Source organism: Glossina fuscipes, unplaced genomic scaffold (genome assembly GCF_014805625.2).
Source record: "Glossina fuscipes isolate IAEA_lab_2018 unplaced genomic scaffold, Yale_Gfus_2 59, whole genome shotgun sequence".
Classification (NCBI taxonomy): domain Eukaryota; kingdom Metazoa; phylum Arthropoda; class Insecta; order Diptera; family Glossinidae; genus Glossina; species Glossina fuscipes.
In genome coordinates, this window is record NW_023998431.1 from 5,880,414 (window position 1) to 5,888,190 (window position 7,777).

The following is a 7,777-nucleotide window of genomic DNA, read 5'->3' on the forward strand; positions in this document are numbered from 1 at the left end:
AGAACCGAGCGTATTCTTGGTAGAATTTTTGGTAGATTTGGTAGATTTTTTTAAAATATTTTACAAAAAGTAATCGATAGACTAATTTGTCTAAAGAAGCTTACAGCTTTTTGTGACTTATTAGCATTAGCCACTGTAATTATTTCTACGTGTTTCCATTGAATTGGAAGGTCATTCAATCTTAAAATTAATGTTAAGATGATTAGAGCCTGGGACGGTAAAGATTCAATAGTTGTTCCACTTATGCAATCATATCCAGTGGATTTGGTTAACGTTTAGTTTGCTGACCTCTTCATTGATTTCGGCAACTGATAAATGTCGATGAGACATGTTGTGACATGAGACATGACAGTTGAAGTCAATTCTACTCAAATTTCATCTCTCTAGACGATTGCTACTGTCTTGCCATCGCCCTTTTAATGTCCTCTGATTTCTGTTCCAACGCTAACATAACATATTATAATATCTAGGCCCATCAAAGTTTGCGAAGTAAACATAACACCAGCTTCGTGAATTCAGATTTGTCAAATATTTAATTTCTCAAAGAAGATTCGTATTTTTCAATATACGCAGGTTGTTATTACCATGCCATTAGTCATATCAATATTATGTGGGTTGGTTGTTAACAAAGGAAATTTTTCTTAATTGAACGATTAGTCAATACAATGGTTATCTTATGTTAACCTACGTGCCCCAGTAAGTTTGCAAACAATTATAGGTATGTCGTCATTTTGAATGCAGGACTTATTTAAGAGATACAAACCACATTGAACCAATTTCATTTGCTGTGTACAATAAGTTCTCCTGTACCCAAAATCCTGATACCGATGCCATTGACGGATAAGTCTAGTTTTTAATAGAGCTCCATCCCCATTAAATAGCATGATTAAAATATTTCATATCGTGTGTTTTCTTGTTATCTACACTACTTCCGGACCTACATAAAACATTGCGTCAACTTGCTCAACAACGAGTTAAATATCAACGGTCGGAGCAAACTGAAAAAAGATTTTTATTCACACTCTTTCTGCTGCTGTTTCGTGTTTACTTTGATAATTATGTTAATTGAACGTGTTTGCGACATAACTACTTTGTAACTTACAAATGTGCCGTACAAATCGACTAACTTTGATCGCCTCTCATAGTTTAATAGTTAAACTCAGTAGCAATAACAACAGTTGGAAAATCTTTTACAATCCGTTTTATATTATGTACGCGACGAAGCTGGAAGCTTTGGAGTAATTGCTACCTCATTATCACCGTTGGCAATGCTATCGTTAATAGTATTATTTTCATTAGAGTTTAGAATAAAAAGGCGGTTCGTACTGATAGCACTTGAAAGAATTGAAGTTACTGCAGAGGTATCAAGGATTTTACATGCAGGCCACACGGATCATATATTAATATAAGTTTCAGGGAAATTGCTTTGCTTACATTTGTTCTGCCGAGTCAGCAACGGAAACTGAAAATCCATTGCATTATTATCTTGACTGGCATCTTCCAAAGAAAGCCGACGTTGTTTTGGGAATCATCCATATTTTACGGGAAATGTTTACTTTGCTAATGTTAACCAAACTGTTGGAACTTCGCTGTAAGACCCGGTACAATAAAAGTGTTTGATCACCTCTTTTCAATTTTTAATATTAATTTATAACATCAGGATATAAACAATTAAGAAAATTCTATTCGGCCGCGACCGAGAACTAAATCTCCATGCTCGATAATATTGCGTGAATGTAACTGATTTTTTCCAATTTCGTAGAATAAAAATGGACATTTTCATCGTGGGCGCAGCACATTTCAAGGGTAACAAGGGAAAAACACGGATAACGGTTTGGATCATTTTCTTTGGCAAATTCGTTCATTTTGCGAACGGAATAATTTGACTCCAGTCAGGAATGTATATACTTTATGGCGTTTTGGCGCTTGTTTTTGGGCGTTATAAAAATTTTCACAAAAAAATAAAATTTTGATACATTATAATATGAAGTGGACGTTGCCCATCTTGTCCGTTTTGGCGCAGAGGCTGCAGCATGGCCCATAGAATTACATACAAATTTTTATAGGTTTATTCGCTTTAGTTTGTTGTGAGTGATGAACGAAAAAACCAATTTTCTTTCCTTCGAAAAATAGGTATGCTCGCAGCTAGTTGACACTGTAGGCGTGTTCCTCAACATATTTGGCCCATTCACCACCATAGTGCTTTCACTTAGTTCAAATGGGTTTTTTTAAATTTTTTTGCTTTCAGAATCAACGGTAGACCTGTTGCGTAAAATCATAATAGCTTACTTATTCACGTGGATATGTACAACGCCCAGAACAACTGGAGACAGATCCACTAGGCTAGGATGCTATAGAACAAACCATTTCTCGTTCAATTTTGAAAAACTGTTACATGAAAATGCTTTTCTTTTTTATTATACCTGAATAAAAAGATATGAAAAATGGGGCTGTTAATATACTTAATGAATGGGATTTTCAGATTTTTTTAAACCAATCGCATCTCCTCCATATAAACTTATAATCTTATAAAAAATAAGTCTTATCTTATAATGCGAATTAATCCAAATCAGCGATATTTATTGTACTGCGTCTTGAGAAAGCACGGCAAAAAAATTTAACTCTAATACACTATCATTTTGGGTAGGCGTGGTCAACTTTTTCAATATTTGTACAGCTACTACAGCGTCGCCCATAGAACATACGTTTAAATTCTTGCAGATATGTCTGCTGTAATTTATGAGTGGTGGCCACAAAGCCCATTTTTTATTTTTTTTGAAAAGCAGAGGTATTCTCAGTACATCTAGCGCTGTAAGCGTGCCCGTCAAACGATTTGTGCCATTTGCAATACAAATCTGCATGCAAAAACTTCCAATGTTTCTGCCGAATTTAAGGTCGAGATTATCATTGTTTACAGCGGACATTACCCAGACGGACAGATAAACATGCTTAAATCGAATCTGAATTTGATGTTGGCCAAAAAATATATACATTATGGAGTCTTTGCACTTTCCTTCTGGACGTTGTAAACGTTTTGACAAAATTAATACACCTTTCATCCTCCGATGATGGGCATAAAATATTGAAAACTACATCAAATAAATTTTGATCGCATAGATCCAAATATAGGAGATCTACAAAAATGTTCATGTCAACGTTTAACTCTACACGTTTATAAGTGATGTAGGGCGCAAAATGGATTATAACTTGTTTTCGTATGCTCACTTTTATGTACCAAAGGACAGCTACTATGTTTGTTGATTCATATGTGACATCGTGAAATACTTCCGAAACTATATTTATGTCAACAAATATAAGATGTTGTAAGATTATTTAACCGAAATATCCTTACAATTATTGAAAACTGTTGCGATTAACCTCGATTCAACCTCGAAGACTAATATAAGTAACTAACTTTTTTACATTCTGCATCTAGATGTGCGTTTGAATATGCGTATTCATTGCATTGCATGCATATGAAAACATCACAAAATATCGTAAATACATTATGCTAAATAAAAATTCATTATGCTTATGCAAAGCGTGCTAAATCGTAAGAAGTCCCTTGTCCTTTACCTTTTTGCAAAAGTTTCTTGGGCATTGTATATATGTTTGCGTGTTTGCGTATGCACTTGACTTATGCATGGTACGCCTTTTCACAATTTATTGTTAAATGTTCATGATGCGCTATTATCAATCGACTTGAATTCTCGTACTATTCGTTGCTTAATAGCTGCAAGGCCGATTTCGCAGGAATAGTGCTCGCAGGTAAAATAGTGCTTTGAACGTATCGACTGCGTTTGCATTGTGCATCACTCGACAACTCTCAAAAGATGTTTTGGTTGTAGATGTTCGCACAATTCAAAAAGTGGATGAAATTTTATTTTTGTCGCGCGCACATACATTGAAAATAAATGCAGTGACGTATTTATGAAATTAAAACAAATTCATATGGATAATATTTCAAACACTACATGATCTCAAAATAGTCATTTGTACTTTTATTAACGAATCTTGGTTGTGGTTCGTTAAGAGTTGAACACGATGTTCAGTTGAGCGCACACTTTCCGTGCCTCGCTAAAGGGAAATCGTATGGTTAGCGTTCGTTTACATAAATGTTAATGAAGAAGTTCAAAAATTAATTAAGTGAAAAATTCTTGAAAGGTGTTTTTTTAAAGCAGACAAAAAACGAGGAAAATATGCGATTTCTTGGAAGAAGAAAACAATTTTAATTGTTCCTGGTAAATTCACACAGTAATTAATAATTAATATTTAAAATTAATTAACAATCTTCAACACGTCAACGCCCACTTTAACATCAGCGAGTGCTTGCAAAAGCACACTTTTTTTTTTTTCTTTAATACTAAGACGTCGTTTGCATCTATAAACATGCGTTAATAGGTTTATAAGGAAACAGTTGATCGATAGGAGATGAATACCGACGATTTAATTACAATATTTTATTTATGATGATTTGGTACTGTAACGTTCTGATATCGTACCTTCTCCTCCTGTTGTGTAATAAAAGAAGCCACGTATGTTAAAAAGGCCAAAAAGATCGGAGGCCGTACACCTACGCATGCATCGTGTCATTGATAAGCTAGATAGTTCGGAAATAACGAGGAAGAGGAATTTCATTTTCATCCCACAGACATTGCACAGAAGAAATGCATATGCTATAAACCTTATGAGGACAAAAGGATGCATGAAATTTACCGGACGGGGAGGTTTTATGCCCACGTCCATGCTATACGATGCCCTATCTATCGTCTCCATCGGCCCGTGATTTTATAAGGAAGACGTCGATGCATTTCGCGCACTTTGTTTTCTCTCCCAAACATTTTCTTTTTTCTCCAAACATTCCAATATTTCAGGTCTACCAACTGTTTTTTCTTTTCAAATGATCGCTAAAGAACGTCGTTGAATTCAACAAGCCGCTATAGACACGTATACATGAAGCCCTAGAACGCCGACCGCTGTTATTGTCCATCAGAATATGCTGCTTCTGAAAAAAATGCTACGGTGCAAGATGAATTATGGAGGGAGAATAGAAGCAAAGCGAGAAGATTCTGGAGAACTAACGCCAAAAATACCTTCCACCTTCTTGATATTTCGAATAATTCTTTTGGATAAAATCTAATTTAATAATGCAAATTTGACTTAAGCCCCATGCAAGTTTATTTAACTAAAAATGCATATGTAAAGAACAAAAAGTATATTCACTTATTATGAAAAAAGCGGAAAGCTATTCATTTCTAATGAAAAAACAAACAAGATATGCATGCAAATATAAAAAAATATTTATTTATAATACAATAAATTACGTATAATATTTATTCATAATGAAAAAGTATAAAAAAGTCACTGCATCTTTATTATTCTTCGGTATTGAACATGTTCTTAATTTTACTGCTTGCATACTTTAAATTCAAATTCTGCTGTGGTTGAGGCCCTATTTTTTTTAAGCACTGATCCCAAAAACTTGTCGAGCTGACTGCTATTCTGTTTTTCTTGCTGTTTCTTCTTCTCTTGGTCTTCCTATTCAATTTTTCTTTCCAATATATTCATCAATTTGTACAATAAATCCAAATAATTGTCAGTTGTCATCATTGCGTTTGGAAGATTCAAACTTCCTTCCACAACTGCTTTGCAAGCTGTTAAAAGGTACTGGTGTCTCAACCAATAAAAGTTCAATTCAACTATTAGCAAATTTATTATATTATACTTACTGGACACGTCCACTTCCTTCGATACAGCATCGCGGGGCTTTTCTTTTACCACTTCAAGCTTGCTTCATATCCAAAACTTTTCGTTGTGAAGGAAAGAAAAATTAAGTTGTATTTTTATATTTCCCTCTATTTTGGAAAAGAAATGTTAGACTAAGCTTTAATCAAACCGCAAAATAGAAGTACACAGCAAGTATGTTCAGGCATAAATTCAAAAAAGAAGCCTAGGATGATCCAGCCAAGGAAGTTGAGATTGGCACGACTGAAAATGTAAAATTTTTCCAAGCCAAGGTAAGGGAGAGAGAATGACAATTCATTTTGAAGGTTTTTGGGCTCAAGAAGTTAAACTATCCAAGAACAGGGCAGTTTTAAAATGGAGATTTTAATCTATACAAACATGAAACAAAACGAAATGATAGACTCATAGCATACATATATATATATACAACACTTAACAATTCGATTATTTCACAAAGTTATTATTATTCGATTATCATTATGATTGTTATTATAATTTTTTTACGGTGAGGAAATAAATTGTCAGACTAATATAAAATAAGTGGAAACATTGTAGTCGGGCAACGCCGCTTGTAAACCTGGCCCTAAACCTTTTCACCTAGTATAGTTATTTACTCGTTTCGGTAACAATTCTCCAAAACGCACACATTCTTTTCACGCAAACCCACAATTGTTTTGAAAGCCTGCATATTGAGCGGTTAAATTTTCTTTTCATATAAGAGTTTTCGTTTCGCGATAGCACATATATATGTTGGAGTACAAAAAAATGGACCTACGTGATCCATTTTTTGCTAAAACGCCACTATGAGTTAAATATCATCATAATATATTAAGGTTACTACTCATTAGATGTCTTATATGGAATAGGGCCAAGATATAGGCCCATATGGTTCAAATTAGGTCCGCTTAATTTTTTTTTAATTACTATCATAAACCAATTTCCACCACAAAAAAATAACAATTAGGCTTTCGGGCACATAACAATTTACGTTTCACGAGAATCCTTATGCGGTGGTATTCAAAAAATAGACCTACGTGGTCCCAATACGGTAAGGCACATTTCTTTGTCAATTTCACCATGAAATATTGGAAATTCTACCTTTTTACCATATATAGCTTCAATTCTTGTAGGAACGGTTATATGAAGAGTAGCTCAAAAAATTGGCACAACCGATCCAAACTTTTCACACCAATTTGGAATGCCGATATACCACTAGCTAGCCAATTTTGAAAATGGCAATTTTTCCCCATATAACGTCTTCAGAATAAAGCCTTATACGGGGAGTGATCGAAAAAGTTCACCGATCCGAACTATTTTTAATAGCGTTCGTCCTTGGGCCAAAGTAGGTCCGTGTACCAAATTTCATCAAAATATCTCAAAAATTGTGATCTGCAGCTTGAACACAATTTGCGTGGACAGACAGACAGACAGAGAGACAAACAGGCTTAGATCGGGACAAAAAAAAAGTGGGTCTGCCTGAAGCCCTTTTAACTTAATATACCCTCTACCACAACTGGTGTAGAGTATAAAAATAAATTGAAGACCAGAAACACACGGTACCGGTCAATATCAAGTTGTTCGTAAGATTAGTTGCTTCGAATACGATTCTTCTAATAAAGTCAAACTTCAGGCAAGCGCAGAGAATGTGCTTTATTGTAAAAATCGCAGATTAGAGAAGCCTTTTTTAGGACCTATTGGTCTGCGGCAATTATATGGCCAAACCGAATTCTCGCAAAAGTTTTAATTTTGATTTTATCAGTTTTTGTTGGATATAATGGTAAAACTTGTAAGGAAGCGTTTTGCTTCCTTACTGATAATAAATGCGTCCTCATAAGTATCCACCCGTAGAGTTTAAAAGCATTCAATCTGTTTTGTTTTTCCGCACTAAAGATCTAAATACCTCTCGTTGAACCGTTCCCTGAACGTAAGATAAAATACTTTCTCTGTAAGAGTCATTTTTCTCTACGCTACGGTGAGATCATCTCTCTCCTGCACAAACCTATGGTAATTTAGGTTCAAGTATAAAAAAAAA